Source organism: Palaemon carinicauda, chromosome 30 (assembly GCF_036898095.1).
Source record: "Palaemon carinicauda isolate YSFRI2023 chromosome 30, ASM3689809v2, whole genome shotgun sequence".
Classification (NCBI taxonomy): domain Eukaryota; kingdom Metazoa; phylum Arthropoda; class Malacostraca; order Decapoda; family Palaemonidae; genus Palaemon; species Palaemon carinicauda.
This window is the reverse complement of record NC_090754.1, coordinates 14,525,290-14,542,401: the sequence shown is the minus strand read 5'-3', so window position 1 is coordinate 14,542,401 and position 17,112 is coordinate 14,525,290.

Genomic DNA, 17,112 nt, shown 5'->3' with positions numbered 1-17,112 from the left:
TAGTGTCTGCGTAGATGAATAGGAGAAGGGAGCACGTTTGGAAGGCTTGCATTGTCTAACCTTGTGCCAGACACGGGCTCTAGTGTTGGCAGCCTGTAAAGATTAGGAAGCACTGTTTTCAAAGCTATATGTGAGAGTTGTGGATGATCTAAGCCATCTTAAAGAGGTTTTGGAACTTTATTTGGCGGAACATTTTTGTAGTGTTGGGTCATCGGAATGAAGGGGGATTCATTCATCAAGGTTGGACGATCGGCTTCTAGCGGTAACCCCATTATTACATGATTCCATCTTTTTTTTTTTATTCCAGTTCTAACAGGCGGGGTTAGCACCTCTATATCTATTTTGGTGCTATCCGATGCATAAGGTATGGGGTGGACCATCTGGGAAGTATACTCTCGGTGTGCTGATGGTATAGAATGCAAATCTAATTTCCAACGCGTTATACTTTCTTAATATATTTAAGCAGGTAAACCATCCAAATAACCAAATGAACAACAAATAAACAAATAAATTAATGAAAATCAGGGGATATGATGACTCCCATCCCCCTGCCTTGCCTGGCGACCTGGAAATTGAAAAAGGACTGCTCTTCCAATGTACAGAAAAATGTTGGAAAGTAAAGGAGATTGAAAATCATTCACTTAATAATGTGATGTACCTATGGATTATCCTTATGGGCTATTATCGATGACTTTTGAACTTATTATGGTAAAATTAGTGAAATAAAGATGAATTTCAAAGATAGAAAATGAGAAGCATGGATCAGCTTTAGTACCTATGGGGCAGCTTTCAAACCAGTCAGGAAAATTTCATAAATAAAAATTGATGATAGTGGGATTACCACAGTACTATGCAATACTGCTCCTAGAAACCTTGTGACTGGTATAAGAATATAAGAATATAATTAGTTTATATTTAGTAAACTAATACAAAATCAAGTAGTTTAAATTGAATGTGGACATTCCTAGATGTGGCAGAAATTCCATCCCAATTCTTGCCAAATCTAAAATACAGGGGATATCAAACCGCATTTGAATTTTATTTATGGGACAGGGGTGATTTTTAACAGGAAGAAATCTTAGATATGTGCCCCCAACGAAATATGGAGATATGTGCACTAAAGACATGTAGAAGGTTCATAGGATTCCCAGGACCACTGATATTATGTTAACATATGACGACCATGGTGTACAGTTATAGTGAAAAGTCCGCCAACACTCAGGGGGAATGAAAACACAACTTCCCAGTTTTATTTTTTTTAACAATTAATTTTTTGTATGAAAATTTATCATGATTCTTTGCAGACTGGAAAAAGAATAAGTGATATTTTAGACAGAACATTTAGCAACAAAACTCACCATCAGTGATACGACCTCTAATCCCTAACTAGTCAGGTGAGAATATTGGATCTTCCTGACCTTCCCTGGAGAGACAGGTCAAAACCAGAGTTACCTGGATTGGGCCTTAGATTTCCTCTATGGTCATGATTAATAAAAATAAAATGACAAAAACTTTGTTCTTTGATTAAAAGATATAAAATTTACCCGTCTACATCTACAAGTTGTTTTTATAAATATTTTTGTTATTTCCAAAAAAGTCAACATATCCTATTAGCTAATCACAACTAACTTTTTTGTCGTTCTGCCTAGTTATATGTCCGGTAGGATATTGCAATATTGCTACTACAACTGCTCTCTCTCTCTCTCTCTCTCTCTCTCTCTCTCTCTCTCTCTCTCTCTCTACACCCGAGTGTAAAAATCGTTCCTTCAATGTATCAAAATATACACGAAGTTTCGTTTTCGGAAAAATAAAAAAAACCCTGTTCCAATTGCATCTAAGATAATGTAACAATAAAATGCTCTCTAAAAAGAATAACCTAGTTTAGTCTCCTTTTTCTGGTGATGATATGAAAAGCCCGTTTTTTTAGCCAAAGACAAAATTAAAGACACACACACACGCACAGTATATAATATATATATATATATATATATATATATATATATATATATATATATATATATATATATATATATATATATATATATATATATATATATATATATATATACATATATATATATATATATATATATATATATATATATATATATATATATGTATATATATATATATATATATATATATATATATATATATATATATATATATCTATAAAGAGAAAGCCTTACCTTACCTTACCTTATTGCCCTATTTTATGTTTGGGTTCCCCCAGGTCCCTCAGTGTGAGGCACCTCGTATATCCACCAGAGAGTTGCTAATGCATCTTCCGGTGTATTTTGCATCTTCCAGTCTTGGATGGTCTGGGATGCATCTTAATTATTTATCGAGCTTATTCTTAAACACATCTACGCTCATTCCTGATATGTTTCTTAGATGAGCTGGCAGCACATTAAATAGTCGCTGCATTATCGATGCTGGTGCGTAGTGGATTAATGTCCTGTGTGCCTTCCTTAGTTTTCCTAGTATATTTTTTGACACTATTAATGTACCTTGGCTTGCTCTTTCTGATATTTTTAGCTCCATGATGTTTTCAGTAATTCCTTCTATTTGCTTCCATGCTTGTATTATCATGTAGCATTCTCTTCTCCTTTCTAGACTGTATAGTTTTAAAAATTGCAGTCTTTCCCAGTAGTCAAGGTCCATAACTTCTTCTATTCTAGCAGTATAGGACCTTTGTACACTCTCTAATTGTGCAATATCCTTTTGGTAGTGTGGGCACCACATCACATTGCAGTACTCGAGTGTACTATGTACATAAGTTTTGTAAAGCATAATCATGTGTTCAGCTTTTCTTGTTTTAAAGTGTCTGAATAACATTCCCATTTTAGCTTTATATTTAGCCAACAGTGTTGCTATTTGGTCGTTGCATAATATATTCCTATTTAACATTACACCAAGGTCTTTAATTGGTTCCTTGTTTGTGATTGTCTCGTTATTAGGTCCCATTTATGCATATACCATTCCTTCTCTGTTTCCATAATTTATTGATTGGAATTTATCGGAGTTAAGTACCATCCTATTTATCTCCGCCCATTCATATATTTTGTTTAGATCTCTTTGTAGCGAGTTCCTATCTTCATTACAAGTAATTTCTCTACTTATTCTAGTGTCATCGGCGAAGCTTCTCACTATAGAATTTTCAACATCACAGTCTATGTCTGAGATCATAATAACAAACAGCAGTGCAGCTAATACCGTACCTTGTGGCACGCCAGATATTACCTGATCTTCATCTGATTTCTCGTCATTTGCAACCACTATCTGTTTTCTGTTTTGCAGGAATTCTTTTACCCATTTTCCTATCTTTCCCACAATATTATGCTTTCTCATTTTTTTCTCTAATATATTATTGTCTACCTTGTCAAAGGCTTTTGCAAAATCTAGATAGATCACATCTGTGTCTTTTTCATTTATCAGATTTTTGTATATGTTTTCATAGTGTGCTATCAGTTGGGTTTGTGTACTTTTCCGGGCACAAAACCGTGTTGACCTATATTAAACAAATTATTTCTAACCAAATGATTCATTATTTTCTTTTTTATTACCCTCACATACACTTTCATAATATGTGATGTTAGACTAACAGGTCTATAATTGCTTGCCTCTAGTCTTGATCCACTTTTGAAGATAGGGGTTATAAAGCTAATTTATGTTTAACATATATCTCACTCATATCAACACTTTGTTTTAGCAGTATTGCAAGCGGCTTCACGATAGTGTTTGCAGTTTTTTTTAACAAAATCGCTGGAACTCCATCTGGTCCGGCTGCCGATCCATTTTTAATTTCGTTTATAGCCTTGACAATATCTGCTTCATTTACATCTACATCCGTTAGATACTCAACATTTTCTTCTCTCATTTCTGTTTCATTATTCTCATTCGCAATTCATTGCGTGAACTCACTCCTATATTTTTCTGCTAATATGTTGCATATTTCCTTTTTTTTTCATTCGTTATCCGTCCTTAAATTCTTAGAGGGCCTATTTCTTATCTCCCTTTATTCATCTTTATTGCATAGGAGTAAAGTACTTTGGGTATTTTTTTTTTATATTTTGAAGTGTCCTTTCTTCTAAGTCCCTTTTTTCATTTTCTTTTGACTGTATAACCTTTTGTTCTTCATTTTCTATATTACATTTTGTTTCCATCATTTACCTGTATATTATCACTTACAAACTTTTTTTTCCATTCTTTATTCAGTTCATCATTTATTTCTGACCAATTTATATTCTTACTATAAAATTTATATTTTCCATATCCTTCCCAACGTTTTGTGCTATGATTAATTGTGTGATCACTTGCTTTGGAATGGACTATTATTTCTATGACATTGTGGTCTTAAATTCCCGTGTTATACACTATTATTTCTTTAACATAATTCACCTCATTCACAAATACTAGATCTAGGACATTTTACTTTCTTGTTGGAATGGGGTTTATTTGCTGCATATTATGTTCCAATAGCATATCTTGAAGCTTTTCAAATTGCCTCTTATCTTCTGCGCTACTATTACTCTCTTTTTTATATGTATACATGCAACAACTTTCTTCTATCTATTCTTTCCAATCGATGAAAGAAAAGTTAAAATCTCCGGATAGGAGTATATTCCAGTCTTTATGGTTTCTACATATATCATCTATTTTTTCTATTATTATGTCAAACTCCTTAGTTTTGGGTGGTCTGTAAACTACAATATTCACTAGTTTTTCAAATTCAAATTCTACCACAATCAATTCACATTCTGTGTTGCTGTATTTTTCACAGACTTTTCCTTGATTTATGTCTTCCATATATTGCGGTTCCCCCTTGATTCCTATTTGTTCTGTCCGATCTATAAATTTGGAAACCCTTTATCTGGTCATCACTGCCAGTCTCTTGGGAATACCATGTTTCACTTATATCTAATATATCTATTTTCTCAATTTGGATTAGTTCTTCTAAGAACTCTATTTTCCTTTCAGAGTTACTCGTGACTAAACCCTGTGCATTCATCACTATTAGGGTTTGTGTTTCATCTCCATTATTTAATATTGGTAATAATATGGATTTTCCAGTGCTTCCTTCCTGTTCTGATATGATGTTCTTTTCTTCATTTCCAGGAATTCTGCCATTTAAAAATCCAACTTTTCTATTATATTTGCTCTTTCGCCTTCATATTTATTTTTTTGTGTATACCTGCAATTATCCCCATATCTGCACTAACCCCTGGCATTATATATGCATTCTTTGTAGTTGGGCTCTAAATGAGCATATTTGGGTTGAAAGGCCTCATATCTAGGGGCCTTTGGTGCATAACGCGGCATATATGCGGCCTGCTTTTTTGTTTCTTTTTTTGTTTCAGTTTTGCTTTCATTTTTCTTTTCAGTTTGCTGAGTTTTCTTACTTTCATTCATGGTTTCAGGATGCATATATCGACATTTTTTGTTGAAACTGCATCCTTTTCCTTCTTTTAGGTTTTTGCATATTTTTGGAAGGAGATCTTCTTTTTTTTTTCTTGTTCTTGCTCTTTCCTAAAAGTATGTAGGTCCGGGTAGAGTCTCTTGGGTTTATTATTTGTTTTCATCTGATAATTTATTTCTTCATAAGTATGTTGTTGGATGGCATCATGAGTTATATCAATGATTTTCTCTACATCCTTACACATATCTTGTTCATTTTTCTTTTCTTCTTCTTCTTCTTCTTCTTCTTTTTCTTCTTCTTCTTCTGCTTCTTCTTCTTCCTCTTCTTTATCTTCAACTATTTGCAGATTTAGTAGAGAGAGAGAGAGAGAGAGAGAGAGAGAGAGAGAGAGAGAGAGAGAGAGAGAGAGAGAGAGAGAGAGAGAGAGAGGCCGCGTTAATGACCTTCGATGTCAGGATACCAGAGATACTTGAATTGATCGATCAATCAATCAATAGAGAGAGAGAGAGAGAGAGAGAGAGAGAGAGAGAGAGAGAGAGAGAGAGAGAGAGAGAGAGAGAGAGAGAGTTTGATATATATTTGCACCTGCATCATTTTATATATATATATATATATATATATATATATATATATATATATATATATATATATATATATATATATATATATATATATATATATATATATATATATATAGATGGATGGATGAAAATCAACACATTACTGTATTCAAACAGAAATAAATTTTTACCTCATACATATATATATATATATATATATATATATATATATATATATATATATTTATATATATATATATATAAATATATATATATATATATATATATATATATATATATATATATATATATATATATATACATATTTATATATATATATATATATATATATATATAATATGTATACATATGTATATAGAATATAGATATACATATATATACATATATATATATATATATATATATATATATATATATATATATATATATATATATATATATATATATATATATATATATTTACAGTATATATATGTGTGTGTGTTAGTATATATATACACACTCATATATATATTTATATATATACTGTATATATATATATATATATATATATATATATATATATATATATATATATATATATATATATATATATGTATATTTATATATATATATATATATATATATATATATATATATATATATATATATATATATATATATATATATATATATATATATATATATATATATATATATATATTAGAGAGAGAATATAGGAACGAGTCACCTTTTTCAATTTAGGTCTCCCTTCCTGACATAAAACCCTGGAGAGTTATCCAATTTGCTTCTCACCCAAACAACGATGGTACGACCAGTGCACTGGTCCTCTGGTCTGCTTTTCTGAAGTTTATTGTTCAAGTTGAAGCAGAAGTCTTATTCGATTGTTGGATTCTGAGCATTAATTTTGAAGTTATGAAAGGTGTTGAGTTTAGGTCAGGAAATTAATAATTCATAAAGCGTACTGGTACGTTTCACAAAATTCATCCATTTACCCCCGTGGACGTACTGGTACGTCCTTGCAAAAAACTGCTGTTTACATTTTTTTTTTGGATATTTTTGATAATTTGTTGAGAAACTTCAGGCATTTTCCAAGAGAATGAGACCAACATGACCTTCCTATGACGAAAATTAACGCTGTTAGATCAATTTAAAAATAATATACAGCAAAATGTACTTGAAAAAAAAAAATAACCCATGGGGGTTAAGGGTTTGAAAGTTCCAAATAGCCTGGGGGTAAAAGCGTTAATTCGTTACAACGAGAGTTTTTTTTTTTGTAGAAAATACTCGTTTGATATCATATATAAAGTAACTGATGAAATGCTTAATTCTTTTCTAATTTATTCTAACTGTGATCTAGTTGTGAAATGATCTTCTTAATCAGGTGGTTCAATCGGTGAAACTTCAAAAGTTCAAACTTACAGCAAATGTTTTTATGTCGAGTAGGCTGGCATAAGTCTCTTTGTATAGTTTATTTATGAAAGATCTAAAATATGTTATTTCAATTGTTCATTACTTCCTTATTTCTTTTCCTCACTGGTCTATTGTCGTTGTTGGATCCTTTAGCTAATAATAATAATAATAATAATAATAATAATAATAATAATAATAATAATAATAATAATAATAATAATGTATTTATAATGTTTTATATTGAAATTTTAAAGAAGGTCGCTTATTTTATTAAATGATTCAACATCTTTTTTGTTGGTTAACTTACATTTTGAGTAATTTCCTATAACGGCATATAAGAGAGAGAGAGAGAGAGAGAGAGAGAGAGAGAGAGAGAGAGAGAGAGAGAGAGAGAGAGAGAGAGAGAGAGAGAGAGAGAGTTGGTTGTCACAAGATGACTAAAGAATAAATTGAAAGAAAAATAAAGAAAAGGGACAAGAAAAAAAGGCAGTAAACAAATAAAACAAATGAAAAAACGAGGGTACATAAAAATGAAAATAGGAAAAGGGGAAAGCAGACAGTGGAAGGAGAATGGTGGCGAAGGCCCGAAAGGATTCCCAAAATTACTCTTTGGACAATTAGATTTCTTTGGAAGAATTATTGTTTGTCATTAAGAGAATGGAATTATTATGGTCTGAGGTGGAGTCCTTTATAGCTCTTTATTTGTATAATGGAACTAGGAACACGAAGGATATAGACCCAGTTATTTTCTATTTATATTTATACGTATTTTGGCATCTTTTCATTCATTGTAGCAAGCGGATAAAAAATCTATTTGACGTTGGGAACGTACATGTCTCTGTAACTCAGTGGTCGAGTACTTGTTGGTGTTTGTGAAGTCAGTGGACCGAATCCTGTTTTCCGCCGACTAGTCAACCCAGGCGTAGGCCTTGCAACGACTGTGGCACGGAAGTGCAAACAGCTGTTTTCTTCTTAAAAAGACTATATGATATGTAGGGATGATTTCTAGCTTGGGTACGCATTTCTAGTATGGGGAGATTTTCTCCAAAATGGCCGCCAAGATGGCCGTTGGACTCAATCGGAAAACTGTCTACTGTATATCTCGAGAACAGATGCTTCTAAAAGAAAACTATAAGGGACTGTATTTGTTGAAACTACATTTTTACTCTAGATGGACACATACTAATGAAGTTTATTTACAAATTGTGCCACTATATGATTAGATTTCTGAATTGACCAATTGAACGTTAATTCTACCAAATCAAAGCTATTTGAGTGCAGCTTTAGACTAAAAGCTGTTGGTAGTTTCATAAATTCCAAATTCTTCATGCACTAGTAACTAAAGAGGCATAGATCCTTCATTCTTTTGAAATCTTTTGATAACATTAGTCAAATACTCTTCAACATTTTTTCGTATTATGTTTGACAGGTCTTCAAGGTCTTCATTCAGATATGCATAGTCTTTTCCTCGTATTAGAGCTGCCTTGTTTGTCCCAACTCCAAATTGCCATGTCACAACCAGTGAGTGAACGAATAGCCAGTAATGAATGTTTCGATATCTTGATTCTCTACTGCTTCACAAATGTCATGCGGTTATGTGTCCCTATCCAGAAAAAGTCCGGAGTTTCTTCAAAATATTTTATTTAAAAGCACTGTGATAGTAGTTAATGGCACACAAAAATATATCAGTATCTGAAAAGGCAGTTAATAGACTTCAAACACTTGTAGATTTCACAGCATGATAAATATGAATAAACAATCTCTCATCTGCTTTTTCAACAGTAGACCTCAAGTTAGGTACCTTTGTCACGTGACCATTTTGTACTTTACGTGCATCTTTCCCAATTATACCAATTAGAAACACAGTTACTCTTGACAATCCCTTTTGATGTTGTAAAGGAAATGTTTGAAAAAATTTCTAGAGTTGATTTTTATTATGAATTGAAGACCAAAACGCAGACTTCTCTTCTGGTCAGGCTGTCAAACTGCTTGATATTGTTATGTGAGTTTGATCTTTTTTGATGCATCCTAGTCTTTTTCTAATTTTTATTACAGTTATTATTATTATTATTATTATTATTATTATTATTATTATCATTATTATTATTATTATCATTATTATTATTATTATTATTATTATTATTATTATTATTATTATTATTATTAGCTAAGTTACAACCCTAGCTGGAAAAGCAGGATCCTATAAGACTACATCAATCATTTTTGCTCCGTTTGACAGATACAATTCTAATCAATATCATTTCAGCTAACTCTCTATAGGCTTTCGTGGAACTTGCAGCAGCAAATTCTTGTCTATATCATGAACTAATTCAGTTGTTTGAATTTCATGTAGTTCCCCATCTTTTAACCCTGGATAGTTACGGTCCTCGGACACCCCTTTAAGGGTATACTCGGACGCGAACGACCCCGACGCCAAAAAAAATTCTTGAAAATTCAGTTTTTGCAGTAACCTCCTTTTTTCTTTTGCCAAAAAAAACTTCAATGAATGCTTAAAGCAACTGTAAAGATAAATACTACTCATCTGCAGAAAAACTATTTATTATAAATATTTTAAAAAATTAAGTAGAAAAAAAAAGACCTGACATAAAAATTCATAAAAAAAAGTTTATACATATATACACAAATCCTTTTAGGAATTGATTCTTGAATGTTTAGGACACATCTTGATGTATTTTGGATGAAGTCAGACCCATGGAGGTGAAGATCTGAAATGAGAAAAAAAGGGTAACTTTTTTTGGCCAAAAAAAATTGTCCAAATTTCATGAATTTTTTTGGGTACCCAAATGAAATAGGAAGTGGCTAATTTTTTTTGGGAATAAACATATGTTATCCTAAAATAGAAATATGTAAAAAAATCTTCATTATTTTGTAAATTACATTTATATCAGGGGCCATATCTAAAGGTAATTTTTTGAGTACTTGGAAATTTCGTAAAAAAATACATATATTTAATATATAATATGATATTTACGCAGGTAAAAATATACCAAAATATCACAAATTCTATAGGGAACAAGAATATATATAGATAGGGCAGCTTACGCTTCGGATATGTCCACAAAATGGCCGCCAACCACACTGACTCAGACTCCCTAATCTGCCACTTGAAATGTAGGAAGGGTATGTCAATTTCAAGGTGTTATTTACTAATCTAATTATTATTGGATATGCATAAAAATTGTATGGTGGGTTGCTGGATAATTGTCGATTATTTTACGACTATAAAATTAAAATTCTGACCCAAAAAATTTTTTTTGAAGGGAAATAAAATCGAAAAAAAAAAATGTAAAACAATATTTTAGCTAAAAAAATTTGATGATATTCAATAAAAAAAAAAGTAAACAAAATTTTCCGACAAATAAACATCTAGAGGAATCATTACTCTGTGATAGTTCCTTAGTACGTAGTAATTTTGAAAGAATTGGGAAAAAACGAAAAAATGGCAATCACCGGAAAATCGAACACATACCTATATATACGCCATATCTGGCTAAAAAAAAGATAGGCATGGGTAGCCAGATCATCTAGAAACACTTTCCAACACTATAAAAATATAAGTTTTGCGACACTACTTGCCAATTCCTTACGGTAACATGACTAAGCAAAAAAATGCAAAACAAATAAAAAGGGGCACTCGTGGAAAAATGGCCATTCTAATATACGGCATTTCAGAAAAAAAAAAAATTTCAGCCACGTGCTAGGCAAACCATCAAGGCATATTTTCCGACAAATAAACATATAAATGAAATATTACTCTGTGATAGTTCCTTAGTACGTAGTAATTTTGAAAGTAATGGGAAAAAACGAAAAAATGGCAATCACAGGAAAATCGAACACATACTTATATATACGCCATATCTGGCTAAAAAAAAAATAGGCATGGGTAGCCAGATCATCTAGAAACACTTTCCAACACTATAAAAATATAAGTTTTGCGACACTACTTGCCAATTCCTTACGGTAACATGACTAAGCAAAAAAATGCAAAACAAATAAAAAGGGGCACTCGCGGAAAAATGCCCAACATTCTAATATACGGCATCTCAGATAAAAAAAAAAAGACATGCACGTGTTAGCCCAACCATCTATGCACACTTTCTAACACATAAACATGAAAAAAAATCAATAATATACGGCAATTCCTTACTACGTAGTAAATTTTTACAAATATTGAAAAAAAACAGAAATTGGCAACCGCAGTTAAATACCCAATATACCAATAACTACGTCGTATCTGACAAAAACAAAATCACGCATGGGTAGCCAGATCATCTAGACACACTTTCCAACATTAAAAAAGCAAAAGTTTTACGACACTATTTCGCAATATCTTACGGAAAAATGACTTGGCAAAAAAATTAAAAAAAATTAAAAAGGGACACTCGCGGTAAAATGCCCGACATTCTAATATACGACATCTCAGATAAAAAAAAAGACATGCACGTGTTAGCCCAACCATCAAGGCACACTTCCTAACACATAAACATGAAAAAAAAATGAATAATATACGGCAATTCCTTACTACGTAGTAATTTTTACAAATATTGAAAAAAAAAACAGAAATTGGTAACCGCAGTTAAATACCCAATATACCAATAACTACGTCGTATCTGACAAAAACAAAGTCATGCATGGGTAGCCAGATCATCTAGACACACTTTCCAACACTAAACAAGCAAAAGTTTTACGACACTATTTGGCAATATCTTACGGAAAAATGACTTGGCAAAAAAATGAAAAAAAATGAAAAAGGGGCACTCGCGGTAAAATGGTCCTCGTGGTGATGAACGACATTTTAACTAAAAAAAAAATCATGCACATGGTAGCCAAACAATCCACCAAGACTTTCCACAACTGATAACCTATACAAGTTGCACCATTCTACGACAATTTCATAATACGTAATAACTTTGATAATTATGCAAACTACCTCAGAAGGGTAAACTCGGACGCGAACGACCCCGACGCGTCTCAGAAATCGGGGAAGGAGTACAGCTACAGCAATGCACATCTGGACACTACTAGAGCGTGTAGGGGAGACACCTCCTGCAGGTCGATCACCCACAAATTCAGTCACAGGGGTGAGTCACGTGAGAAAAACCTGTTTTTTTTGACGCTCGGGGTCGCAAACGACCCACCGTACCTATCCAGGGTTAAGAGCAAGGGTGTACCTATAGTTGTTAGTTCATAAGCTGGAAGTCCATCAATAGGGTACCATCACTGTCTTGTACCTATCTCTATTATCGTCTTAGCTTTAGATGCCTACTTGCTATATAAACGCTTTTATTCAGTCTTTCACTTGAAAAGCACTTTTCTTCGACAAAGGATGAAGTACAGTAGTTGCTTAGTCTTTTGTTTGAAAACTTGTTCTTGAAATTTATTGTATTTCTTAAGTCCTTCACAGACTCATTTTATATTAAAATCTATCTTTGCCTCTGACAAGTGCTGTTTCAGTTGCAAAGTTCAATACTTAGTCCTGATCTGCTGGAATGAATAGAATATACCTATCAAGAGATAAATTCAACCTTATTTATGATACACTGATTATGCTTCAGAGTTGTATATCCAAAAACTTGTGATGCCGAATACAGGCTAATCATCATCTTCCGTTATGATGAAGGCATTCATGATCGGTGTCATTATGGATATGAAGAACAAGAACAAGATGGGCTCATCAAGTTATTACAGAGCCAGTACCTGGATATTTCCCTAACCTGTGTAATTGCAAGATCTGTTATAGACAAAACTCTTGTAAATCCAGAATTAATTCAGTACCGGTTGCAAATAAACTGTACTAATATGTGTCCATCTAATGTAGAATTGTGTTTTAAACAAATTCAGTCCCACGTAGTTTTCTTCTAGAAACATCCATTCTTAAGTTATAGACAGTTTACCGACTGGGTCTGGCAGCCATCTTGGAGGACATTTTTGAGAAAATCTCCGCACACTAGAAATGCGTACCTAAGCTAGGAATTATTCCTAGACACCATAGAGTCATTTTATGAAGAGAACAGCTATATACACTTCCGTGCCACAGGCGCCCTACATATGGCGCCTAGACTATAAAGACTACCTGGGAGCGAAAAGGCACCAATTTCCTGCAGGAAAAATATGCATAGTAAAGTAACATATACTGTATATATATATATATATATATATATATATATATATATATATATAAATATATATATATATATATATATATATATATATATATATATATATATATATATATATATATATTTATATATATATAAATATATACATATATATACATATATATATATATATATATATATATATATATATATATATATATATATATATATATATATATATATATATATATATATATATATATATATATATATATATATATATATATATATATATATATATATATATATATATATATATATATATATACAAGCATATATAAATAGATAAATATATATATATATATATATATATATATATATATATATATATATATATATTTATATATATATATATATATATATATATATATACAAGCATATATAAATAGATAAATATATATATATATATATATATATATATATATATATATATATATATATATATATATATATATATATATATATATATATATACAAGCATATATATATATATATATATATATATATATATATATATATATATATATATATATATATATATATATATATATACATATATATATATATATATATATATATATATATATATATATATATATATATATATATATATATATATATATATGTGTGTGTGTGTGTGTATGTGTTTGTGCGTGTGTAAAAGGAAGCTTTAGGCCTACTGTACTAACACTCAAAAATTACACGGAGTAAATGCTGAAAGAATAGTTTCTAAAATCTTACAAATAGCGTTATGTTAAAGGCAGGAAATTTTATTAGAGGGAAACTAGGTAAATTTAATGCATGTCTGTATTCTGTGACCTTCTTACGGCGACCTTGTGTGTATATATTATTGATGTGTTGTAATAAAGTTACTCAGTTGCTTTCATCTCGCCTTTGAGTTACATCCTACTCTTAGCTCGTCACACTGGTGACCCCTGAAGTCGACTCGCTCCTCCTGCTTTCCCCCATCACTGTTACTATGACAGACTCCACAAAAGTTGGTGCCGCCTCATCGAAACTTTCGTCGTTCGCGAACGGATAGGCGTTAACTTGGTTTCATCGTGCAGAAATCCAGTTCCGTATCTAGGGCGTGACTCGCTTAACCAACAAAGCAGATTATGTTTTCGCGGTGATACCCGAGGACAACTTCCCGGAAATCTCCGACTGGCTTTAAGAAGAAGGAGACACCCCAATAGCGTATGACACCCTTAAAAGATACCTTTTGCAGCAGTACTCGCTGTCGCCAGCCGTCCGTATAGCAAAGCTTTTTCAGCTGTCTCAACAATTGTTGGGGGACCAAATGGCTTCGCTCGCCCTCAGGGAAATGGCCATTATCGTTTACATGAACATGTACGCGCTACCATACCCGATGCCGATAGTTTACCCATAAAGGACTTGATTACCAGAGCCGACGCCCTTAAGGACAGTCACTTCATGCCCTTCATGATTTCCATCAACGCCTACGCTCCTGAGGAAGAGGACACCTATTCGTCACCTAAAGCTGACATGAAAGCCGTAGGACACACACGCTTACCCCATGACATGCCGGAGCGGTGACAAAGCCACCCATCACCCACCACTCGCTCGCGCCCCAGCCAACAACTTTTACAGCCACTTACTGCCGCCCATCCGCTGTTTTGCTACTACCACTCCAGATTCGGGGCTGCCACGAAGAAATGTGCCAAGGATTGTCAGTCGCCAAAAACATGTAAGTAGGCCATCGCTCGTGGCGGTGGCCTCCCGTGTTTCTAATCTTTTCTTTTTACATGATGCAGCAACAGAGGTGCGAATTTTGGTAGAAATGTGTACTTGTCGTTCTCTTTTGCCAAAGGAACTCTTCAGGACACAACGTAGTCTGTCTAAGTCTACCGACATCCGCCTGGTTGCTGCCAACGGATCTGCAATACCCACCTACTGTTACGAGAATCTCACATTATAGTTTGAAAATGGCAAATTTAATTTGAAGTTTCTCGTTGCTGACGTAACATTGTCAATCCCCGGTGCGGATTTCCTCTCTCATTTTCACCTTCTGGTCGATGTTGCCCACCGATGGTTGGTCAACGCAGACTCGTACTTGTCGATGTCTCTTCAACCCGCAACCTCCAACCTCACTCTCCTCATCAGTGCACCCACGGATGCCTATGCCCACCTCCTCACGTCATAGCTGGAAGTTTTCCGTCCAGAACTTCGCCAAATGCCCGCGGCTCCTGCCAAACATGGTATTTATCACCATATCAAGACGACAGGAAATGCAGACGCCAAATGCAGACGTCTGGCACCGGATCGATTGGCAGCCACCAAACAGGTGTTCGCCAAAATGGGCTTTTGCCAAAAGGCCTCCAGCACATGGTCGTCACCCTTACACATCGTCCTGAAGAAAGACAGCACCTCAACATGCAAACAGAACCGTATCACTACCCACTCCCAAACATTGCCGACGGGACCTCCTACCTGCACAAAATGAAGGTTTTCTCCACGCTCAACCTCCTGAAAAGATATTATCAGGTGCCTTTGAACCCAGAAGACATCCCCTAGTCCGCCATCATCACTCTCTTTGTTACATACACCTTTAGTTACTCCTGTTTAGGCCTTCGTAATGCTGGGGCCATTTTTCAACGTCTCATGGATAGCATATTAGGGGACCTCCTCTTCTGCGTATGATACGTGGATGGCGTACTTGTGTTCTCCTCCTCAAAAGAGGAACACCTCTGTCACCAGCGCATAGTGCTCGACCGCCTGCAACAAAAGGCCCTTGTAGTCCGGTAAGACAAGTGTATATTTGGCGCCAACGAAGTGTCGTTCTTAGGGCACCGCATCACTCCTGAAGCAGTCCATCCCCTCCATGAGAAGGTAGTAACTATTCAGAACTTCCCCACGCCCTCGGCCGTCAGAGCACTGCAGAAATTCTTGGGCATGATCAACTATTATCACCGTTTTCTGCCAGCCATTGCCGCCACTCTTGCTCTCCTCTATGCTTCCCTCAAGGGCAAGCCAAAAGACCTGAAAGGGGGCCCCCTTCAAAAAGTGGTCTTCTGCAACGCAAAGAAAGCCCTATCAACCGCTGCCGCTCTCACCTTTCCCGTCCCACATGCCCCTCTCCTTCTCTCCACCGATGCCAGTGATGTCGGTATTAGTGCAGTACTCGAACAGGGGCGTCTATTGGCCTTCTTCATCAGAAAATTGTCCAAGGCAGAATTGGATTATTTTACCTTCAATTGCAAATTGCTGGTGGTGCACATGAATGTCCGTCACTTTCGCCATTTCTTAGAAGGTACACCCTTCGTCATTCACACAGATCAAATGCCTCTGATGCAACCTTTCACTCCACAGTCTGATCCGCCTGTCTATGCACCCTTCAATACGTTCTTAAGAAAATGAATCCCGTTGTGATGCCCTGTCAAGAAACATATTGGCTGCCGTTCAACTGGGATTGGATTACAAACCCTTGACTGAAGCTCAACGACAGGATCCATAGTATCACACATGTCGGACATCCTGCACATTCCTCTATTACGAAGAC